Below are 26,390 nucleotides of genomic sequence, written 5' to 3' on the forward strand. Positions count from 1 at the left end.
GTAGGATGTCTACGTTCTATTGTCTACAATAACTGACCAGCAGGATACCATACGATGAACAGTCTACCAGCATTCAGCTACCGCACCGTGCGGTTGTGCCGCTCACTACTTATGGCAGGGCGACAGACAGATGCCAGACCCGGAATGTTTACAAACATAAAGCTCTAGCTCCGGTTCTACTGTAGACCTCTCAGCCTCTCAGTTTGACATCGATATTCGCTATAAGTAGCCATCATATACAACTCAACATTATGGCGATCGAAAATACTTTGTTGTTTACCAATATTCGATGGCAGCTCTCATCCTGTTACATACATGGCGACTGTGGCTACACAGCATAGATACCCGAGTAGTATACTTTTAGAATTTTCATTGCATACTAAACACTGTTAATACAATTAACGTGTCAACATATTTCGGCCTCTGTGTGGAGTGGGTAGCCATTGTTTACTTATTTTTTCTTTTAAGTTGGCGAAATTGATTTTTGGTTTGGAAAATATCTTTTTTTTGGGAATTTGTAGCCTTTTAAGATAACTGAAACAGAAAAAGTAGACCCTTTTTTGTTCACTTAGCATGAAATTACAGCCATTTTAAGTTTGAAATTTTGGCAATTTTTTTAATCAAGCTAAAATGAAAACGGCTGAAAATTATGTAAAATTTTTACATTTTGTATATGAGGTGTAGCTTTAGTGAGTGACGTGTTTTTAACTCTTTTTTACTTAAATCAGTCATTATTTTAATTCAATTTAAGAAAATTACATATTTTTAAGTTCTTTTTGTTAACGAAAGTAAAAATTTTTATACATAAAACTACGTTTTTAATTAATTTTCACTTAAATATTACAAAGGAGTTGGGATATGGACACTGTCCTGTCTTTACTATCACGTAATATTTTCCTTTTCTATTTCTATTTGATTTTGATATTGCAACATGTACCTGAATTTCATATTATCTTGTTGTTTTTCATATTTTACGATACGATTCCAGTTCGTGTTTCAATTGCATTTTAAATCAATTTGAATCGATATACCTGTATAGCATTTAAGAAGACTACAATTGTTAAAAAGTATTTTATGCGCTTGTTTTACATAATTTTCAACTGCTCACGTTTGCCTCAAGTTTCAACTTTATTTCAGTGCTCTTAATTCCGGTAAAGAAATTACACTTAAGCTATTCAAAACTCGAATTAGGTCTTTCCAATAAGCTATTATGACTTAGCATTGATGATATTTTAAAATTAAGTAAGTTTGATTCAGTGATATATACCGTTTACATTGTCAAAAGTCTCCGTGACGGGGATTCTACAAATAGTGTTCTACAGAATGTTTGAATTTCAATTTAATAACGAATAGTTATAGTGCGAATTCTGTTACGTGAATAATCAAAATCTTTAAAAAATAAAAATGAGATTGTCAGGGGTCTGTTCGTTTCTTTTATTCTAAAGTTTTTAAATCACTTAAAACATTTTAAGAACTCAAAAACTTGCAAGAAAATATTTTATTTTAATCGCTTAAAATTCCTACGTTGAAATATTTTTAAAGAACCATCTGACGAATACATCTATTGTAGTTGTAATGAGTCGATACATTTTTCTTATAACTGACATAATTTTATAGGAAATCTTTGTAAAGAAGCGTTGAAGTCCTTCTGCGGCCATGTCCAAACATCATCACACAAAGTTGTAACCGGCATGTAGCTTACACAATATGTGCCCACCACGAGTTCGATGTATCCCTACAATGTATCCCTTGAGCCCCAGTCTTTGACACATGACAGTTAGCTAACTCGGCACCGCTAATGCCTCTTTCCTCTTGCGCGGTTCTTGTTTGGAGACAGTTAATTCGAATGAAAACAAACTTGATATAATCACGGTCCGAGATTCCAAGGACATACAGAGTCCACCTGTGCATCTGAAGGAATGATATTAGGACTTTTTCTAAGATATAAATCGTCTATATGACTGTGAACTCACTACTTCGTGTATTTTAGCTAGACAGTTATTGTACAGCAGTTTAGTTTAAACTCATCACTTCTGTATGAGGAGCTTTGTAAGTAGATGTTCACCACCGCCACAAAAGTCAGGGCGTGCTGACGGAACGAGACACCATCATATCGACCAGGGGTAGCTTTCACAATCCTGCCATCTTCACACCAGGATAGCGAAAACGAGAGAGGAGTAGCTCAGTGAACCGTCGCGTCGTGCACGGTTGCGTGGAAACTGTCCGCAACGCTAGAGACATGCCCTCCGACAGTTGAAGTCATCAATGAACCGAAGTAAAAACTGTGTGATCCAACAATTTCAACTTTTCCATCACGATAAAAAAATTGTGTTAAAGATGAGGAATGAGGAATTACATCAAAGCCTTGAAAAGCAGCTAAGGTTTCAAAAAACCTTCATAATTCAATCAAGATACTTGTGAATGTCTATCCACTTTTTTGTTTTTGGTTTGATCTTTACATCTACGCTGATGTAACGCGTTTCCCCAGAATCAGACATCGATAGTATAAACGCCTCTCCTTGGATGCACGTGGGAGCTGTAACTACATTTGTACACTAAGTAGAATTGAAGTTAGGCATCTATGCTGGCCCCGCCTGCTCCATCCGATCAGAGTTGCACAAAGACTCATTCCTCTTTTTTTTGTTCACTTATGACAAGAGGATGGAGGAAACCCTCATTGCACCTAATACTAAAAGAACCTTTGCGTTTGATTCCGGACTAATTTTCAGAACGGATAAGATTGGTGGCAGGGGACGCCTCCACTTCGAGATCCCATGATGAGAATCATCTTGGAAGAATTGGGGGCTAGCTCTGTCCTAGCATCTTCCAGCCACAGAGGGTAGAAGACAGTACCCCTTCATGTTTAGGCTAGCAAAACCCTTATCACTGTAGGAGGTTTACCAACTCCAATTGTTATCCTTCGCAGTAAATGAGACCTATCGATTAACCATTTTAACCTAATAGCTCGAAATTTGGGGTTAGAGATGTGCCATTTCTGGACATCCCTGGACGTGATAGCCCAGATGCATGTGATAATTCTGTTTTTGCTGTATTCAGTGTAGGTTCGACTAGAAAGCAAAAACCAGCCAGAAGCGATCCTCCTGGGCACCCATATATATATATATATATATATATATATATATATATATATATATATATATATGTATGCACCTTAAGGTGTACCACTGAGAATGCCGAGCTCAGAGAAGAAGTACAGCGGCTTAAAGATCAACTGATGTGCGTCCTGGACCACACAATCGAGTCGGACACGCGGCTGCTCCAATACACAGACCAGGTGTTCGTGGCTAACACCTCACGACACGATTCATCGATGCGCGCTTCCACGACAGACTGCGGTGTCCAGTGTGATCTTCCGTCCGAATGCAGAGACCAGCGATGTGCTGAATCCAGAGACCTCGCGGACAAGCTTAAGGTTACGCTCGAGGTCCTTGAGGCGTTGCTGCAGTGTCTGAGGGGAGAGATGGCACGCTGTGAATGTGACGGAGGGGGAGGAGTGTCGGGGTCTGAGTGGACTGTGTGTAGCAACAAACGCCCTCCAGTAGCTACGAATAACACATACGATGTTTTAAGAAGTACAGTAGAGACAGATCCAAAAACCCTCCGAACAGGCAGACCGGTCAAAATAAAAGGCGACGAAGGAATAAAAAGACTCACCGGCATCGCACGTCAGCACCGAAATCAGCAGGAGCAGACCATCAGACTCTCCATAAAGAACCGCTATTGTTATCCTTCTCGTCTGCCCTCATAGACGGAGATAGCCACAGCCGTGGCCTGGCGGGTCTGGTTCAGCGGATGGTGGCCCGGAAGACGATGGTGAAAGGCATGTTTAAGCCAGGTGCCAAACTATTAGATGTGACATCCGACAGGCCCCCGCCAGCCGGTAGTTGCTCTGTCATCATCGCCGGCACCAACGATGTCGCCGCCGGCCAGCAGAGCAACATATACTGACATCTGGAGCGGTGCATCACTGGCAAGCTGAGATCTGCCGGTGTTGTTGTCGCTACACTGCCGCACAGACATGACATACCTGCGAATCATCCTGTCAACCTGGAGACCGCACGAGTAAACTCGTATATTGAGGAGCTGTGTGTGAGACATGGAAGAGCGGAAGTTCTTAACTTCAACCGTATCGACAGAGAGGCCTTCACATCACATGGGATGCACCTCAGGCCGCAGCACAAACGTCTGCTAGCCGAACTTTTGCTGGAGAGCGTGAAGAGACTGGACACGACCCCTTCGCCCGCTGCTGTCTGCGAGTCGCCGCCGCTACCGTCGGGGTCGCCGCTACCGTCACCGCCACCGCCAGTCTCATCGACAGTTCCGACTGAGCCTCACACCTTGGCCTTTGAAACTTATGCTCAGGCACTAAAAAGCCACATAGTGAACACTGACATTCCTGAACAAAAAAACTGTATGTTCATAAAAAATGTAAAAACAAGGTAGACGCAGAACTAAAGTGTCAAAATCAAAACAAAAACCAAATTAACCAAATTCCAAATTCAACCCAAAATTTATCGGTGGTGCACCAAAATGCACAGTGTGCCACCAATAAAGCTGACGAGTTGTCATTTATGGCAGGCGAGTTGAGTCCTGATGTTTTTGTAATTACAGAGCACAGTTTCAGATCTGAAACAGTCGGAAATTTCAGGATTTACAAATATGAATTGGCAACATCTTTTAATCGAGAACTTTTTAAAGGGGGAGGTGTGGCAATTTTCGTAAGATTTGGTATGGAATTCCTTCCCTTCAGGATCGATCATAGTTGTGATTTAGATTTTGAAGTGGTTGGAGTAAAAATCAACCTAAATCCCGAAAACAAAATTATCATAATTGGTTTATATCGCTCTCCAAATAGATGCAGCAACACCTTTTTTTGAAAAATTTGAAATTCTTCTAAATTCTCTCAGTTTAAAGTCGACCAAGTTTATTATAACTGGCGATTTCAACATCGATGTTTTGGACCACACTAACCCCTTAACCCAGCGGCTACGTGATATTCTTAATTCTTTTGGTATAATCTGGTCAGTAAACACGCCAACACGAGTGACCACCACATCGAGCACAGCCATCGACAACGTCATCACAAACATTCCAAACGCCACAATCTCTGTACTGGATGTAGACATATCTGACCACTATGCTCAGGAGACCATAATTAATAATTTCAAGCCCAAAATTATAACTCATTCATCCAAAATGAAAAGGGACTTGAGTTCGGAAAACATCGCCCTTATGAATTCATTTTAAAAAAATGAGTCATGGGCGTTTTTAGATAAAATTGAAAATGTCGATAAAGATTTTACCGCGTTCCACGAACGTTTAAATACTTTAGAGAGCGGAAAAAGACAAAATCTAATTCGTGGATGACTCAAGATATCTTGAAATTACGTGAACGTTTGAAATTTTACAATTCCATCTACGTGCAAACAAAAAACGAACAATTCAAAGCTTTTTATAGAACTTTCAAGACCAATTATCGAAAAGCAATAAAAACAGCAAAAGCACGTAAAATCGAAAAGAAGCTATCAAATTCTGAAAATTTTTCCAAAACTGCTTGGAGCATCATAAAAAAATTAACGACACAGCCCAATGAATCAAAACAGTATAAAATTCCAAAACTCTTAATACAGAATGAATTAATTACATTAAAAGTAGCAGGTGAATTCAACGCCTTTTTTTCGTCGGTTGCGTTATCCGATCCTTCTTTCAAATGCTCCAACCAAGTGTCATTGATGGGACCGGTCTCTTCCATGGCACTGTCTCCAGTGAGTGAGGAGGAGGTGTCTCGTCTGATACAGAGATGCAAACCAAAACATTCATGTGACATTAACGGCATGTCTATGTGGCTGCTCAAACGCTGCTTTGAGCACATTTTGACTCCACTGAAAAATTTGATCAACATGTCTTTCGCTCAAGGCATTTTTCCTTCCACCCTGAAAACAGCGAAAGTCACGCCAATTTTTTAAAAAAAGACGATCCTTGACTTGCAAGCAACTATCGTCCTATTTCAATCCTTCCAGTCATAAGCAAAATTTTTGAAAAGCTTTTTCTGTCGAGATTAGAAGGGTTCTTTGAGCGTTTTGATGTCCTTTGTTCTCATCAATTCGGCTTCAGAAAAAACAAATCCACTATCGATGCCGTCACAAATTTAATCTAAACCGTTGTCGATGGACTGGGAGAGACGGGAACATGTGCTAAGCATATTCCTTGATCTGTCCAAAGCATTCGACTGTGTACATCATGAGACATTGTTGTGCCAGTTGAAGACATGTGGTGTTCGAGGTCTGCCGCACGAATGGCTTTCGTCTTATGTCAGAGATAGGAGCCAGTGTGTGCAGATTGCGAATTCCCTGTCAAAAAAAGTAAAAATGGCCTATGGTGTCCCGCAAGGATCTGTCCTTGGACCAGTACTATTTCTTGTGTACGTCAACGGGTTGAATTCGTCACTCCTAACAGGTAAAATGGTTCAATACGCTGACGATACAACGCTCTGTTTCAAAGCTAAAACAAAGAACCAATTGGAAATCAATACTTTTTTAGAACTGAATTCATGTATTCAGTATTTCTCAACATTGAACCTGAGCGTGAACAGTTCCAAATCAAATGTGTTAAATTTTTTCCTTCGGCAATATGAGCCCGAGGATTGCGTTGCTGTAATGGTGGATGATGTCCAAATGATTCTACCAAGTTCCTAGGGATGTGCCTTGATCGAGGCCTGACATGGGACGATCACATAGATAGCATCTGTTCAAATGTTTCTTTGGGCATTTATGCTTTACGAAATCTCTCCAAGTTTGCTCCTTGGACTTACTAAGAACGGCCTATTTTGGCCTTGTATATCCTCATGTAACATACGGGCTGAGACTGTGGGGCAGCTGTTCTGAATACAAATTTGAAAGAGTATTTAGAATTCAAAAGAAAGCGGTCCGACAAATTTCAAAATTGAAATTCAGAGATTCATGTAAACATTCCTTTAGGGAGCTTGAATTGCTGACTTTGCCCTGTCTCTATATCCTTGAGGTTGCTCTGTACTGCCGATTCAAGTGTGAGTTGGTCCAAGGCAGGGACGTTCACCAATACGGGACTAGAGGCCGGGACAACTTCCGTATTCAACAGCACAGAACTGCCACGTTCGAACGTCTACCATCCGAGTTTGGCGTTCATAAATTTATAAATAAACTCCCTAATGAGATAAAAAATTTAAATTATCCTAAAAAATTCAAAGCTCGATTGAGAAACCTATTGGTGTCGAGGGTGTTCTACTCTGTTGAAGAGTTTCCTTTAGTTCTGTTCTAAATTGTAATCAGCATAGCTGAAAACGTTTTAATGACTGAATTGACGTGCATTTAAATTGATTTACAGTATTTGAATTAGTTTAATTCATTTTAATACATGTATATTGACGATTGTATACAATTTGCTTGAATTGTGAACACAATATAGATTTATTGTTCTATTATATATATATATATATATATATATATATATATATATATATATATATATATATGGGTACACATATAAGTGGGAAATCCGGGTCCGAGTCCCGGCGGAGCAAGTACTTTCCGTGATTCAATGTTTATTGAAATTATATATGTAATATTTTTAAAATCTTATACAAATTAGATGCCAAAAATGTCATATTACTTTTATAAAGCAAGGTATTCGTAAAATTCGAAATGATTAAACCCATCGCTGTATATTAAGTTGTCTATATGCAAGATGGTAAAGATAGTAAAGCAGACATTTCTGAAAGAGTTGACTGTAATTCCCCATGACTATATGACACCAACATCCAGATAGGTCGTGCATAAAACAGGTCAACGAGTATGTCTGGAATAGCGGGAGGGGTGGGGTAGCACCTACCATTCATACCAACTCTAAGCACCACATTTCCTAGCTCTCAGACCTCATTATGCAATTTTGTGTCGGTGCTTTTCGAAGCGTGACTAATGTATATTACGTCCCAGTTACTGCCGGATGGAATATTTTTATTTATTTTGTGCACCAGAAAAAGTTTCCCAGGTACACATTTAATTAACATTCATTTAAATAAACAATTGTATATAACTTATGTGATATTTTGATACGGTGTTATTATACATTTTTAATTAACACAATATATTCTTCAAACCTAATTTTAAGTAATTAACCTTAAACATTGAGTATTTTTCATATATTTTCATGAGTAGAATAGCGTTAGAGAACGCGTCCCTTATAAAATTTCGTTTAGAAAACCCGTTAGGGCACAATTATTGCGTGTGATACATAGTGTTGGGTGAACGACTAGACATCCTCAACTCCGTAGACCATTAGAGCAGGCATGGAACGAACCAACGTGCCATTTGTTGCCCAGTCAATTAGTTAAACGTTGTCGAGTTTTTTTTTCATTCGATAGAAAAAACTAAGCAATTTACATATACAACACTTAAGTGACATCAAGATTAAAAACATTTACTAATTGGCCTATTACCTTTAAACGTTAAATGTCATGTACCTGGGCATGATGGTTGTATCCTCGGTTGTTTAGCGTGACAAAGCCAGTCAGTTCTATCACAGGTGGATGGAGCGAGGGGTAAACACATTGCCATTTTGATTCTTCTCAATGGATACAGATCCATTCTCAAAAATTTCATTTCAAAAACTTGGTAAAGATATTACCACTTGCTAATAAGTAATCCCTAGATATATTACTATTGGTTTAAAATTGTTCTTGGACAACACATGAAAATTTCCTGGTTTTAGGCAAATTCTTAAAGATGGTAAATTGTACAGAGGAGATAAGAATTGTTAACTCTAGATGTTTCTTACTTCTAAATACGAAAACACGATTAAAAAGGAGACAGTTTTAGAAATGTACGATTTGTATTTAGATAGAGATGTGTATTTTTCATCTATAAGGATCTTCGTTTTTCCTGCCTATATTCAGGTTTAGTTTCAAAGAAACCCTGTGAAGTTTACAATTATATTTAACGTACCTGGTATTATTTACTAAATTGTATTTGTAAAAATGCAAATTTATTTTTTAAAATCGTACATTTCTAAAACTGTCTCCTTTTTTAATCGTGTTTTCATATTTAGAAGTAAGAAACAACCAAAGTTTACAATCTTATCTCCTCTGTAAGATCTACCATCTTGAAGAATTTACCTAAAACCAGGACCTTTTTTATGTGTTGCCCAACAACAATTCTATACTCTACATAGGCGCAATAAGTTATTTAGATCAGTATACTCGTAGTTATCTACCGATTTGTTAAGAAACATATTTGCTACAACTGTTTAAATATTTGAGTCCGTCCTTGGACCTCTAGCATCTCAGTTGTGAAGTTCCACAATAGGCAAATGGGTAGTTTTCTGTGGGTTGTTCTTTTATAAATAAGTCTCATTTTTAACACTATTTAGACCTTCCCTTGGACCACAGGTCTGGCGAGTATCTCACCAAACAGGATAAGGCAGAAAAATATTTAATGAATATCTCTGTAGAGAAATAAAGTACTAATAAATTGCATGTTTGATATTTATTTTTTAATATTCAAGCTTCAAAATGGAAGTGGATGTGGGGAGTCAGTGAAACTATGGAAAAGAAAAAAGTATTACGCTTATTATTTTGTGATTTTAATTCTGAAATGAACTTAATTAAACTATAGAACTTAATATTATTAGCAACACTGAACTATCTAATGAGAGATTAACAATATAAATTAATATTTACTCTGTAGACATTTGAATATGCTGCGTAAGCAAACGTGTTTAGTCGTTATTCGTGTATTTGAAGGGTGGAATTATGTCTTCTGAAACGGCAACATATACCTGTAAACAAGTTTAATTTATATTGTTTTCCAGAAAATAGGTATGTTGGAACAGTTACCTGCAACCATTCTTGCAAAGTATGGAATATTGAGACCAGACTTCCTACAACCGCAGGCTCTCATGCGTCTTCTTCGCCCTTTCCGAGGACACTTTTTCTAAAAAGACACTTTCGTTGAATTTCATAATATTCCTGACATGACATGACCTAATGTAATATTCTGCGATTAATCCAAAATGTGACATAGTAAGCTGTATCATTTTTAAGACGACATTTGATCAAATACAGTTTTGAACTACTGTTAACACGTACTCACTAAGGGGGTGTATCTGTGTTTTTGGAAACATGGAGAGAGTTAATGGGTTGATTGTTGACCACCATACAGTGATTTTAAAACGCTCTGTGCCTTCTCAGAAACCCTCGTCACGTTATAGTGATAATTGATTTCTAGAGCAAATTTAGATTGTTTTTATAATAAATAATGCTAATATTAAATTTATTTTTTCCAAAATATAAAATGATATTAGAAATGATGCCACATTTAGTAATGGAATCAGCGAGCAGAACATTGTTTTTAGATTATCTTTTCCAAGTTTTTAAAATGCAATTTTTGAGAGTGGATCTGTATCCAGTGAGAACAATCAACGTGTCAATGTCTTTACTAAGGCTACCTCGTGCTCCATCCACCTGTGATAGAGAACTGAATGGCTTTGTTGTCACGCTAAACACAACCGAGAATACAACCACCACGCCCAGATGCGAGTACATGACTACTCATTGCTGTCTGAGGTGTGACAGACCAAGAAAACAACTTTCTTCGTAACGGTTGAAAATGCCTCTGCACAAAGGCCATAGTGATTACCCACTATTGCACAAAGACAGCCTCACAAAACATGCCTTAAGGCTTTCAACTTTCCTCTTTTTCTTGGAAGCCACTTGCACTCTCATAATTGGTTGTGGAAATAAAAAGTTTTCCATCTTTACTTGCACCAGGAGTTTATTGTTAAAACACTATCATTAGTATTTTCAGAGATCATCAATCCTTAAACTGGTGTTTATTGAATTTACAGATGATGAAAAGAAAGATATATTAAAATAATTTTATTAATTTAGATCGATCAAATATGTTGTAGCTAAAGTATTCCGGGTTATTAAGGAGAAATTCGGACAAAGTTTAAAAGACTTGGAAAAGAGAAAACTTACTCCACAGTTCTGAAAGATTGTTACTGTCGTTGTCATTGTAACAATAATTGAAACCGAAATAATGAGTGATTCATTTAAAAAAACTTCCAAGAAAGGTGCCCTGTATATATAACTATCATGCTTCTGGGTTATTATTACTAAAAAAGGTTTCATGTCAGAAGAGCATACTGAGTATGTCCTGTTTGGTAGAAAATATAAGTATTAGTTTATTTGTTTTATACATTAACATTTATGGTTACTTTACTTTTCAAAGAATGAACGATTTTTTTCAGCAAATTGAATTGATAAGACAAATATATGATAATGAACTAATACGAATAGTATGAATAGAGCAACTGGTGGTCATAACGATGACTAATAGGTTGCTCTTGGTATCACTTATCCCTAAATCTATGACTCATGATATCGACACGGAACTTAACTGATGTGAGTCTATATTATTGCTTTCTTCCCCTTTTTAGGCGTAGTCTGACTGCCCTCATAGGCCACTTGCAGATCCGAGAGGATCTTATCAATCGGATGGAAGTTAGTATAGTACCTAAAGTGGTGATAAAAAGTGCGACGTCATATTGCGCCATCTCTAACTGAAATCCTAAGTCCGTTAGACTTTTAAAGCTACCGGCTCTACTAAACTATCCAGCACCATTTAGAAATCACAACTTTCAAACTAGCGTTTCAAAATATTCACTCATTTCTGAATATTATATTATGGCAATTCTTTCTGGAAACGTCTCAACATTTTATGCTAATTATTATTTGCCAGCTAAGAGATCCAAGGGTTCCGAATTTTTCATTTGATTTTTTAGTAAACAATTATTATTATTTTAATAATTCCGTATTACTGACATTTACTTCTGAAAGATCGTTCTCAACAAAGAAACAAGCAAAGAACTTTTTAAGAAACAAAATGGAGCCTTACTCTGTTCACCACGGTACATATACAAATATGTGTATAAATTTAAACCTGCCGTTCAGGTTGTTTTAAAAATGTATTTCAACTTTGAACTTAAACTTCAAATATCAGTGGGGATCTCCCACGTATTCACTATTGTTTCTTGAGAACTATAAATCCTAAGAAATGGAGTAGAACAGGAAACTTTATTCAAACAATTTTACATAAGCCAATTTAAAAGTAGCTATTAATATTGAACGTAATGTTAGTAATAACTGTGCATTTAATTAAAAATAGACAAATTCTCAAATATATTTTGTGTTTTATCGGAAATTAAAAATTTATAACATACAGATGCTAGAATACCATAGATAGATGCCATGAAATTTGTTTGAAATTATGTAACGTAAACCATTTATTATTGTAGGATGTCATAAATCCTTTTAGATAACTAAGGCGCAAGGTAAGTTCAGCAAATCCATGGTCCAAGTGGACATATAACTGATTTTAACGAATAAAGTCAGCAAATGTGTATCTTTCTCAATTAATTCATGTTTACTGTTAACTTATTTTTGCATATTTTGACTCATACCACTCGTTTCACAAAACAATGAAGATAATATTTATAATTTATATTATAACAATGGAGTTATAATAATTATAATCATTAAATTTAAATAGCTTGCCAACTCTATAGTTTATTTTATATTTCCCGGAGGTTTTAATTCCATAGCCTCATAATTTATAGTATAGCGGGAATAACATGCCATATCCAGCCAAAAGTCAATACATTTCTTGATTTTATTTATTATGCAATCATATTAACAAAGACAAATATTTACGTTATAGTAAAATCAGTATTATAAGCAATTTTGGATAAGTGATCTTCAGGTGGACATTTGACCTAACATATAAACTGCAATCTAGTTATAGTGCACTAATTCTAATGAAATGATAACACGCATAATTAGGACACTTAAAAATACCTGGGTGACACCTCCATCCAAACATACAGTTGATTATATTACAAATTAATACTACATACGTATAATAAACTAAAACCTGTTGTGATTTCTGACATCTTGTTACAAGGAGTTGGTGTGAGTTGTTAATTTTTACCTAGTTTGCAGTCTACATATTACATTGTTAAATCAAATTGTTAAATATGTCAAACTGTCAACCCGCCTGAGATTGTAAATTTTAAAACGTAGTGCTGCTGTTTTAATTTCAATTAACAATGATAATATTCCAAATTCTTTTGACAGTATTACTGTTACCTTCAATAACCTTTCAGCGTCGAAAAGCAACCTTAAGCAATATATCAATAAGTTCATTTTTGTACTCTGCATAACATAGACTATACATAAAGTTGTTAAAGTAACAGGATTGTATTTGACGTTTTACATCGTTTAGTGTTTCAAGAAGTCAGTAACACCACTACGTTCCGAAATCTGCAATCTGATTTCTTTCTCAAGCGGATAACTAACCTAGCATATAACTACAACCAAGGTTGAAAGTAAACAAATTATACCAAATCTTGCTACATATAACGTAGGTGGGAAGGCTTATTTTAATGTGAATGTTGAGTTTAGCTCCAGTTCATCGTGCTCTTATTGCAGCGTCTGGAATCTGACGCTGTCACAGACTGGACTCCTGAAATCTGGAGTCGCGTTCGTCTGAAGAGAACCGAAAAGGTGGGTGACGAAGAAGCATAAAATGAACTCTTTACATCGTTTCAACTCCAAAGACACCTAGACTACAAAATATAGTGTATTCTCTTCGTTTCATAAAGTGAAAAATTGTCTTTGATGTCGAAATAATGGCATAATCCTGATGAAAAAATATCCGAAAAATCCTGTTCTGTTCGTGTAGGTGATTTTTTAGGTGATAATGACAAAATTAGTAGTATCCGCTTCCGTTCAGACCACTACGAATCATTTGAATAAGCCACTTTATATATGAATTGTACATATTTAAAAGTTGTTTTGACTTGAATTGTTAGTGAAACTAGAGTTCTTAGATCTACTCAGTGACAAAATGACACAACATTATGGCAAGAAGCTCTAGTGAATGGCCACTTAAAACTCAGGTGTACAACATGCAGCTCTGCCAGAGCCGCTGCTGGGCTGCGATCCCCATTTATGATACGACGTTACCGTTCATGGCCTCTTGACTTTCTTGTTCCGGAGTCATTAATGAGTAGCCTCGTTTAGTTCCGGGAGCACCAAGTTATTACCTGAGGTAGTGGCATCCTGATTGCTCCGTTTCGCTCGTTTAACAGTTTTGATTTCTCGCATACCGCTTCTTATAAGTAGAAAATAAATTAAACCTTTCGAGGTGAAGAAATATTAAAGTCAAGACATGAGTGCTACGTCTTGCTTTGAGAGACCGTTTCAAGTACTCGCTCTGAACCTCAGTTAGGAACTTAAAATGTCAGTTATGAAATGAGTGCGCGAGTCCATTCTTTCTCATGTTGTTCGTACTTGTGGTAGATTTGTTCAAACTAAGCATTTTGTATTTCCTGGGTATAAACATTCATATTCTTAAACATCTTTAATTTTATTATAATCCTTGTTGTTTTTGTGAACTAAACATCGAATTAGTTTAAATACATTATTATAATTTTCCGATTGAAGTTTAGCTAGAGATTCATCTAAAATTTAGCAGAAAATATTGATCTATTTAAACATCTTGCTAAACATTTATAATAAAAACTTATTTGGAAATTATGAACTATACACTCCTTTAATAAGGCTTTGTTGTGTAGTTTACACAATACACACTTCATAAAAATATAATAATAAAACATTAATCATCACGAATAACTTATGTGGAAGATTTTAATCTCATAGTCCCTGTAGTGTATTCAAACCTTTAATTTGAAATAGTATCAACGAATCAAATTGTCAAGTATTCATAATAAGTATAAAAATGGTGGTTCAAGATCTTGTCAACCAGTTTTAACGTCAATTGTTGAACCTTTTTGAACATCAGAACTTCCAAGATAAACAAAAGTGTTTCTTGTGGTACCACAAACAAGAAAGGTTATAAAGCAGCGGTGAGGTCTGGCGAGATGGGACCTGCCGCTGTAGCTACATCACTCTAAAAGCACCATTTTCACTCCCTTTTGTTGTCAAGCTTATACCTGAGAGAATCCGTTAGTAAATTAAAAAGCTTTACGTTATCACGTGTCTATTCTTATTATTCTGTCATCCGTTCCTTAGAATAAGTAATAGAATTCATTTAGTTGTTATACGATTTTGAAGGTTCGTGTAGTTCTAAAATGACTATTAAATTAAAATCGTGATTTAATGGATGCATATTAATTACCAAATCGGTACCATCAGTTCTAGTACAAGATAAAATAAGGCTAATTGTGATAACAAAATGAACAATGACAATAATTACTAATGAATAGTATAATTTTATTCCATTTGACTTGAATTGTTTGTTTGTTACGTTGTTATTGTTGTTTTTACGTTTGTTTGGAACAAACGTAAAAGAATAAGTAATACAATAAGAAGACAGTAACATTATAAATAGCATTACCCAAAATAAATGTTATAACCACTGAAATTATTACAATTCCGTGAGGTCTTATACCAAAAGTCAGGTTCGTAACCTATCAGAAATTATGTCTGCTGTTGACAAAAGTAAATATAAAGAAAATTAACTTAAAATCTTAAATATAGTTATTTAGGACAATAAAAACAGTTATTAAAATTTTAATTTTATAGTATATTTAATAGTAGTAGTCGATGTGTAGCCGCGAAGCCGTAATACCTAAGTTTTTCAAGATGGCTATTTGTTCAGATGAAATTAGATAGATACACCTCAAAATCATCAGTGCTTTTATAAACTACAATATAACTTGGTTTTATGTAGAATGTCTTTTGGAATTTTTTCTACAGGTTGTTTCTTAAATTCAGATCACGTTTCACTATGTAGATGTACTGTACATATCCATTGACTATGCTTGCGGCCATCTCTATGTACTCGTATGTTTTACTCACAAATCGTTAACGCTCAAGCTGAAGTTGCATCATTATGAGCTTCCACTATCTTATTAGCAACTACTTCAGTGTTAAAAAGAAAGCAAGTACTCCTTTCAAAATAGTGAGTACTAAAATTGTTAATGTCACATTAAATGAAAACCGATTTGAAAAGAAATCAAATGTATCACAAAATTAGATAAAAAGTATTTTGTTTTTATTTTATTAATAGTTTATAATAAATAATACATAATTATATTTTAAATCTTGCAGAGTCACTGTAACATATTTTATAAGTAGGATTTATGACTGTCTAAATGTGCATATGCATTTTTCAGTTATCTGTCAAAGGAAAATAAGTAATTTTTTTTAATAGTTGTCTTATAATGTTTATTAATTTAATTATTTTATACCGGTTCTCGGGAACTTTGACGCCACAATAAAATTTCAAAATGACAAATTATTTCAAACTGGAAAATTATATTTTTATGTTAAGCCCTAACGTAGTTCAAACATATCAAAAAGTCATACATATCTGTAAGTTAGTAGTTTACAACTTTTAACAAAATATTCATGCAAACGAACATATGAAATAATATGTATCAAACACTGAATTCTGTTCAACGCCCGCCATCCGGGCACCGTTTCCCCTTGTTTGTTTGTTTACCCAGGAGTAATTTTTCAAGAAAGTTTTAACGAGTTTCTGGACTTCTTGAATAATGCTGTATTGCCAAACTTTAAGCCATAGTATAAAAAAATTTAGCCGAACTTCACTTATAATGCAGCATTAATAAGACAAAAGACACATTTATTTGGTTTGTTTTCAATGCTAGAGGGTGCAATACATCAAAATAAATAGTATGGTACTGTGTGTTTTCCAATGTATTTAGCGTTAACTTAGAAATGTTGCAACGTAACATTGTTCCTGCCATATACAACATAACGAAAGGCATTTAAGATCCTTTTTTCCAACAGGACGGTGCTCCTCCTCACGATGATATAAACGTTAGAACATTCTTCGACCAGGTGTTTCCTGAGAGATGGATAGGTCGACGGGGTGATGTAGAGTGGCCAGCTCGCTTGCCCGATCTTACTCCCCTAGACTTTTTCTTCTGGGGATTTTTGAAAATAAAAGTGTACGAGACCAAACGTCAGACCTTCATGAGTTAAGGATGCGGACTGAAAACGCTTGCCGACTTATAACACCAGAAATGTCGGAAAACATAAGGCATTCATTTGAATCAAGACTTTATTTTTGCAAGTAAATGGGGGCCATTTTGAGCATTTACTTTGAGCTTAAAAAAAGTTGATGTAAGATTTCAACGGTAAGTTTAATTTAGCACTATTTAAGAAAAATAGTGTTTTTTAGCGTAACTTTTCAATAAAACTTTGACAAGCCGTTATTTCGTACTGGATTGAGATAGAGACCTCTAGTCTGTGGCAGTGTTCTTCTTTTATAAAGAACTTAAAATGAAGTGTCATTTGATGTGGGTTTGCATTTAAAAACTTTGACTTGACCCCCCATTTTGGGTTGAGGGGCTAAGTTCTCATGTAGCGCAAAAATCATCATTTGTCATTATATAACTACCCCCCAAAGGATATTGGTTTGTTTAATTCCGTTCAAAAGTTAGAAGGGGAGGGGGACTTTTGGGACACCCGGTACCTATATACAGTCTGTTACAACTGGTTTGTTGCTGAAAAAAGGATCGTAAATGCCTTGCGTTATGTTGTATATGGCAGGAACAATGTTACGTTGCAACATTTCCAAGTATTGTGGGCCGTTCAAATTCCCATCAATAAAAAATGGTCCTATAACATAATTCTCTAAAATTCCTGCTCAGACACTTAACTTCTGAGGATTTTTTGTGTGGTTTTCAATCATCCAATGTGGGTTTTGGTTTGACCAGTATCGACTCTTGTGGCGGTTAATTGATCCGTGTAAATTAAAAGAGGCTTCGTCACTAAAACGTATTTTAGAAATAAACTCAGCATTTTGTTCAATTTTGTGCAGTATTTGCTCACAAAACTGAATCCTTCGGTCAAAATCATCTTCATTCAACTCCTGATGAAGTTCAACTTTGTAAGGGTGAAAATTATGTTTTTAAACACTCTTTGAATGGTACTTTTTGAAATATTAACTTCAGACGCGGCCATACGAAGTGACGAATGAGGATTTACAGTGAACCGTGCCAACATTTCAATTTCATCTTCTTCTGTGAAAGTACTTGGTCGGCCTGATCGTGGGGCATCATTTAAATTAAATGTAGTTGTAAACTTGTGAACCAAACGTCTCATGTACTCCCGATCCACTACCATAGCTGGAAATTTATCGTTATAAAGGCGCACTGACTGGTGAGCGTTTCTGCCTGATTCACCATAGCACAGTATCATTTCAACTTTTTCTTCGTCAGATCTAACCATATTTTTAACTAAACACATCTTAAAGCGTAAGGATACTGAAAGCTACAACCACTCTTCACAAATCGAATGTCACAACTAGCATTATAAGACACAACAACGGTGCTCATAGTCACTGAACTTTGAACCAAAGATAAGAGCTACACTACTCCTATGTCCAGAATGACCTTTGTACTTACATGATATAAATCAGATTGCTTTGATTTCTTTAAATGTTTTAAGCATACATTATTCCTACTTTCATTCCAAAAATTTGGGAATTGTTTCTTAATTCAAATACAAAACAAAGACTTGTCAAAATTAATACAAAAATACAATTCATATCACTTGAAACATATATAGAGAAGATATAGTAAATTTTGAATAGCCACACCTCGATGTGTTACAAACACTTCATATTGATATAGAAAGTTATAGTGAACTTTGAAAAGCAACACACCCAGTTGTGACAGACACAACATATATAGAGACGTTATAGTACATTTTGAATAGTCGCTGTGTGAAAATGTGTGATGATTTTCCGAGTGATATTTTACCGTCAAAGTTCCTCACTGATTAATAATTGCGATTAAGGCTGCACGTTATAATCTTCTCTCATATAGACTTCCTGTGTAATTAAGTAGAGGCTTACTGCTTGCTTTGTATCTTACTGTCCATTACTGATACCAGAATTGCATTTCATGTTACGTGATTATTCAAGGATTTTCTTGCTTATAAGAATAACAAATTGCCTCAGTCCGAGGTTACAATGAGGATTAAAATCAATTTTCTCAGTTATCTACCACCCGATCACGACAACTGCCGTAATACACGTTTAACTCTATGGTAGGTTTTTTGTCACTATTGTGTATTTCATGAAATTTGGTATGTAAAATGTAAAAACTATAGCAACTCTGTAGTTTAAACAGTTCTTGAGTTGTGAACATTTAAAGACAAAAACACATAAACAGACAGACGTAAAAGTGAACAAGACCGGACTTGTACGATACTTATTTTACACTTGTATATTTTCAGCGATCGAATACTATAGACAGGTTTGGTTGAGTATTTTCCTGACACCACGTATTCCAAGTGAAAAATTTGAATCATGTCCGAAATTGTCGCTAAAAATGTACTTCACTTGTTGTTCGCAGTAGTAAATTACAATTCTGGGATTACAATACTGCCACAAAATTGTTTTACCCTGAGACAGAAAATGGAGTTTCTTGTCACGTTTCTTACCGAACTTTAAAATAAAGTTGGAAATGTCAAATTGTGAATTGGTAATGTGTTCCTCGCTGTTTAACCGTTCGTATGGAAATTTTAAATTACTGCCTGCAGAATTCTAGTCACGGTTATGCAGCTTTTAACAGGTTCTAGTATGCTGTATCACACCAAGTGTTGACGACAGTGGTCGACTATCCATAACAGCACTGCACAAGAATAACCTTCCAAGCGGTTAACTTTAATCGCCGAGGACAGAGTCCGCGAATAGGAGGTATTGGTTGGGAAGAACTCTCACAAACATCGATGTACAGATGTCTTCAAAGTCTAGTTGTTCAGAAGTATATCTCGTAAAGTACACACGGTCCTGTTTCGCTTATTTCTCCGCATTTTAAAACATACCACGTATTTGCGTTTCCCAGTCCTACTAGTTTAAATTGTAGTGCTGAACCACTTCCTCGTCTAATGAGCAAATAATTGTTTCCTCTTTAATTTTGGTTTGTATTTATTTTTCTTGACATGATGATTATTTCTACTTATTTATCTCTTCAATGGTAACTTTACGGTCTACTAACTTCGAGATGCCACAACCACAAAGTACCGAAGTAGGTCACTAAACTCGTCGGATTTCTTAAATATTATTACGCTAAATTAGGTGACATAAATTTACTTGTTTCATCACTATGAATGAAGGTAAACATAACGTACGTATACAATACAGTAAACTAAACCTCTAGTACCTGAAAAAGTCGGATAAGTTCTCTTTAAAGTTTTTCCCACAGATGCAGCAGTTGTAAATTTACTCACAAATTAGGATAATGACTATATAAATATTGAAGGGCATTAGTGTAGAAGTGTATTGTGCGTAGGAAATGCTACGCACATAGGTCATTAGTTGCCACTCAGAGTACGATATATAAACAGATGCAAGTAGAGTGGAGTCAAAACGCAGAAAAATCATTGTATCCTAAACCTAACTTGCCTGATCTTAGGTTCTGATAATTAGGTTCTGCACGGGGAGCTTTTGAGTGATCATGGATTATTTAAGAACTAAAAACGGTTCCACTTATGTGATGATATAACTAATGTGAGAGTGTACCATAGTTACACACTGCGTCACATTGGTACCGAATGGACGAAACATGGTATTGGTGATCTCTGAGGTGATATTGATAAATACACGATATTGAAAAGTTTAGTTATGAGTTAAATAGTGCCAAATCAAACTCACAATCACCAATTTTAGATTTTAAATAAAACAGACTTTACCGCGTCGCTGGCGAAATAGAACAATACTAATTGGTTTCTTGGGAGTGGGCCTGGTGGTTCCAATGCTCTTTGGAATATTACCTATGAACTTACTCACAGAATAAAACTTTAAAATACTTCCCTTCGCGTTGATGTTGACTCACACTCCGCATCTTGCCTCGACATTGCACCTGTAGTTACGAAAAGGAAGATAAAATTTAGGTAGTCCTCAAAGAAGAGTCATTCTGGGAGTCCAGAAATCGATGATGAACTAAAAGTTAGACTCAAAGTACTTGGTCTCGCGGACAAGGTGCACGAGTAGGTAACCAGTGACCTGTAGAACGGCTACCAAGTTCAAGAGGGAAAAATACTACGCGTGCCAATTAGATTATTCTGTCAAAAATTTAGTTCCAAGAACATCGGAGGGAAATAATATTAACAAATAACGAGTACATACACATTATATATAATGCAACTAAATAACGGTACAAGATATTGCAGCACAGGCTGTATTAGTTTGTCCAAGACGGACTCAAGAAAGATAGATCTTAAGAAGGCGTAAACATTTAGTATCGACAGAGAGCACCTTCTTACCACTAGTGCTTGAAACGGAAGAGAAGTGGAACTTATTTGGTAGTTACATTAAACTATCATGAAGAAAAGAATAAAGCAAAACATATAAAATGGAAAGAAAATTGTAAGACGCATAGTAAAAAATAAAAAGGCAAGTAAACCTTTCATATTTGAAGTATAAATAAGAGTTTCTTGAGTGGTGGGAAAAAGAGGATGAGTTTAGCGTTTAGAATATCACTCAGTACGGATTGAATAGGCACCATTCAAGCAAGGCTTTTACCTTTACAGATTTTACCTGCTGTGGTTAAATGTAATAAACCTTATTTTGTTTCGTTAATGAAGTAATTTTACATTCATTCATTCATAACCCTACGTAAAAAAAATAAATTAAGAATCATTTTATACTAAGTCGGATGATTTGTTTTAGTTGTGTAAATTAAAAGATAAAGAAAGTAGGCCACATCCTAGAATTTAATTAGGTTGGCGCGTGTCCAAATTAAAGGGGTTAAGTTACAGTTAAACGTTGAATGCCAAGATTATATGTTTCATACAAATTTCCATTTGCTTGGTATTTCAAATATTTGTGATTTTTTATTATTTTATTACGTTTTATCTGCAAATATAAATATTACGACAGTTTTTGATTAGTAATCAATCATCCATCTAACAATGTTGTCAAACATCTTCAGAGCACTTCTCTTAAACGCACCCGAATTCACCTTCTTCTGCGACTTTTCTACGAGTACACTTAATATTGTTTGGCCCTCCACATCTACGAAAAAATTAAGCTGCCATTGTATATCTAAACACTGAAACGTTGTATATTTTATATAACAAATTATATGAAAGTGTATATCCATAAAAAGTGAAAGTGTGTAATTAGTTTAAAATTCTTACATTTTTTTGCTAAGCAAATGAAGAGTTTAAACCCCTAATTAAATTAAGAAATATTTAATTTGGAAGGAAATGGATATGTATTTTAAAAAAGTAAATACGTGAAAGCAAAAGATTGGCGGATTAAATTATAGGGTAAGAATGTCAAAATGTTTTTTTTTTATGTTTGATATATTTTTAAACATTGATATATTATTCCAATATTTTATTATACTCGTATTATACTCATATTATGTAATTCATAAAAAGAAAATGTCATTTTTCTGTTATGATCGATAAAAATTACAGATTCGAATATTCAGACCCACAAAGGGTAAAATAAACCTTCAACACATCGCATCCTCTCCCAACTATTATTTACTTCGTAATTATTACTAAACAATCGCTTTGTGAATTAACAACGATATCAGGTTACTGCTGTTGTGTAATACACGGAGATTTCTGACTAAATAACTTTGAAATTACAGCGCAATTAATTTAATTAACGGAATTTATCATATAAGTGCAAAACCAAAATGCCCTAATGGAATTTTTTTATTGGTGTTGAGAAATAGTCAACCTTCATTTGCATTTATCTTCGTTACAATGGTATAGAAGATCTAACACTGAAGGAAGACTACCACCTCGCTAACTAGGTAGTTATTTGCCGGTAAATCTTATCAGACAGCTGGCACCCCCATAGGGTTACAAGTACACAGTCAAGACTCGAGAGCCTGGATAGTGCACCCCGCGACTAAACCCTTTGTTGCCGGGCGCTCCGCTCCACTAAGGCTTAATTTGTCGACACCCGCGCCCTCGTTCCCACTCCGAGCTACGATCCTCCCGATATACAATGAGACGAGCTTTCGCACCTCCCCTCTGCAAATTTTTATTCCCTTTCATCGTCGATCTGTTTGTTATCCCTACAACTTGCTTGTGACGAAGTCGTTCCGCGTTTATTTTTGTACACCATCACTTCTGATTCTGTCCTTGTAAGTAGTGTTGGAACTAGCGAACTAAGTGGAATGTTTTACGACTCAATTATACCGTGCCGGTCATATATCGAGGTGAAGTTATCCAACCCAACGCGTTTTCCAAGAACATCATTGCTTTAGTACCAAATGTGATTCGGACCGAATTTTCACTTATTTTATTTGTGCTAAAATCCTTTGTTTTGGTGGTCAAACAGAAGAGCTCTTAGGTTAATGTTCTTGTTTTTCAATTAATGACTAGACAATCCGTTATTTATCTCTACGTAACAGAATAAAATTATCAATTTGGTTGTTACAGAAACACAAAAGTATGCTTAGTGATGAGGGTATTTTCCAAGAATTTTTCCGTCAATTATTCGCTGAGCGTTAGCAAGCCTGTAACTCGAGGGGCTGGAAAGCTTTAATTCCTGTCTTTTAGCACGATATATCGGAAAGGGAATTAAGCTATAGACTTGAAATTTTGCATGAAGCTTCATTTCTAAATAGGTAACACTGAGTTAAATGATGTTGCATGTTACTCTTTGGGATTTCGCTGTCAGCAAATATTTGTATATTTGTTTTATGGTTAACCTTAATGTTAACGGGGAAATAGCAGAATAAGTAAATTTGAAAACAAATTGAATAAATTTAGTACAATCATATGAGACTTTAACGTGTGACATTTTTATTCACTGAGTAGAAAAGAATAATAGAGTGGAACCCAGAGTTAAGAGTAGGTTAAAATATTTTATTTCAGCGCAATTTTGCATTGTATTATCCTTCCTCTCTCAGAAGAGCCTTTATTATTTGAACACTGTTATGAAACCTAACTAACTGAACAAAAAAGTGAATTTATCATGTGGCAAGACGTCTCGTGAAAGATTTCGTCCGTAGATTTTATATTTTGCGTGAAACTTCATTTCGGCATACACAAGAATGAGATCTATGGTGGTGCATGTCCAACCATAGAATTTGGTTGAACGACTTGAAGCCCATCACTCAGTAGGCTTATACAATTTCTCTGTTGTCTGCCGGGGAGATATAATAATATTTTCTGTATGGTTATGTTTCCGTCCGTCTGTCTGCAGGACGTTTCGACGTCTTGTGGTGTATTTCTACCATATAAATATATATAAATATATATATATATATACATATATATATATGTATATATGTATATAGTGTATATATATATATATATATATATATATATATACACAAGGAATAAATACGTAATATGACTACTGTGTTAGATCGGTTACGTAAGGAAGCTTGAAAGTTGTAGCTTTTCGTAATTTTCGTACATTTTGGACTTGTCATGTACGTGTGTTGACTGAAATAAAGTCAATTTAAAAAAAATTGTCATTTAGTGCTCACAGCAACAGGTATCATAATTACTTGGTTTCTGGAACATCTGCATTACTTACAATAGACACTTTTTGTTACTTTAGAATCTATAATAGTACAGCTCAGTCATAATGGAGTTTTTAAAATAAGGTAATAATTTGCAGAATCCAAAGTTAGAACCGTTTCGTGCACAATTACAGTTTTGTGATCTTCAATTAGAACTCAGAACGATCGAAATTACAATTAATTGGACGAAGCTTTGAAAGTGGGATTTAAGAAAATGAGGTAAAATTATTTCGAGGGAAGGGTTGTCAGTGAATTGTAGATATTACTAATTGTAGTTGCCGTCTTAATTGGGTTTCATTCAGAGCACTCGTCTTTCAAGTTCATTTTCTCGAATTGAAAACTTTATTTCGTCTTTCCAAACAAGCAGTGATGTCTTTTGTATCGCTCCAATTTCAAAACGACAATGTTCCTTTGAAAGTAACGTTTTGTGTTTACCTTCTCTCAGTTGCTTCTGTATTATCTTGAAATTTTAAACAATAGACAATGTTTTGTTGTGGGTTTCTTTACATTAGAAATAAGTAGTATACATTTTGTAATAATTTTAAAGAATTTCTTTAAATCATCCTACTTGTATATATTGTATTAAATATATACAAAAGGCAGAATTAACTTTTAATATAACGACAAATTTGTTTAATCAAAACAAATGGGGCTTTAGAATCAATCATAATTTAAGCTTTGCTTGATTTAAAATAAAAATATTAAGGGTCACGCTCTAGCATATACCGTTTGCTACGTAAATTACATTACACAACATTGGCACCCTGGAAAAGAATATTCTTAAATAAATCCTATGACAACGTTTTTCTTTAGGAGCTGTAGGTGTGTTGCTGATAAGCAAACAGACATATCACTGCTATAAGGACTATAATATGTTATAGGTTAATGCTATAGTACTTATGGTTAATTATAGATAGTGTATGGGTACTATACGTGTACTATTTAGTCCACCTGGATACCCCAGAGAAACTTTTTGGATCTTTTTGGTTTCCTGGATTTATGAATTTTTAGTACTACTTTGTTATTACTTTTAATCAATAAACCCCCTCGGCACTCTCATTCCAAACTTGTGCAAATCTCAAAACCCAAACCATCTGGGTTGTTGTTGATGATCTGGGTTCAAAAGCACTTGATTCTTGTTGATTAAATTTTCCATTCTAGCGTACGTCTTTCCTTGAGGCCTCATAATGGTCCCTGATGTCTTGACTTCTTGGTTAACTTGGCATCTTCTTTGTCCTTTTGATAACCTATATCACCTATTCGTTCGTGTAGAAACGCGTTTGGGGAGCTGGGATTTCTGACTCTGCCCTGTCTCTACATTCTCGGGGTGATCCTCTACTCCATGTCAAGGTGTGATTTGGTTAGGGGATGTTCACCAACACAAGACGAAAGGCAGGGACAACTTTCGCGTCCAACAGCACAGGACAAATGCGTTCAGAAACTTTCCATCCCAAGTTGGTGTCAGATTCATCAATAGTCTCCCTGAACACATCAAACAACAAAATGGAAAACAATTCAGTTGAAAACCCTTATGATTTCGGAAGCATTTTACTCAGTTGGCGAGTTTATGATGGATCGCTGGGATGATTGAAACCAACAATTTTCAAAGACCAGCAACACAAATAAATTTGCCGGGCCTGTAAATTGTGAGAAAGATTTGTGAGTGATATATTGTATGTCTGAATGGTCTATTGTCAGAATGAATGATTAGGTTAGGTAGGACGATTATGATACAATGTGTGCATTGTCTCTTTGCAATAAAGTGTATTATTATT

The 26,390-nt window shown here is 35.4% G+C and overlaps 1 protein-coding gene across 1 annotated transcript in view; it reads left to right on the forward strand.

The window, feature by feature from the left end:
• Nucleotides 1-26,390, forward strand: part of LOC124369448 (nucleoredoxin-like) — a 59,852-nt gene that overhangs the window by 20,442 nt on the left and 13,020 nt on the right. The gene's annotated exons all lie outside the window — the stretch shown is intronic.

This window comes from Homalodisca vitripennis, chromosome X (genome assembly GCF_021130785.1).
Source record: "Homalodisca vitripennis isolate AUS2020 chromosome X, UT_GWSS_2.1, whole genome shotgun sequence".
Taxonomy (NCBI): domain Eukaryota; kingdom Metazoa; phylum Arthropoda; class Insecta; order Hemiptera; family Cicadellidae; genus Homalodisca; species Homalodisca vitripennis.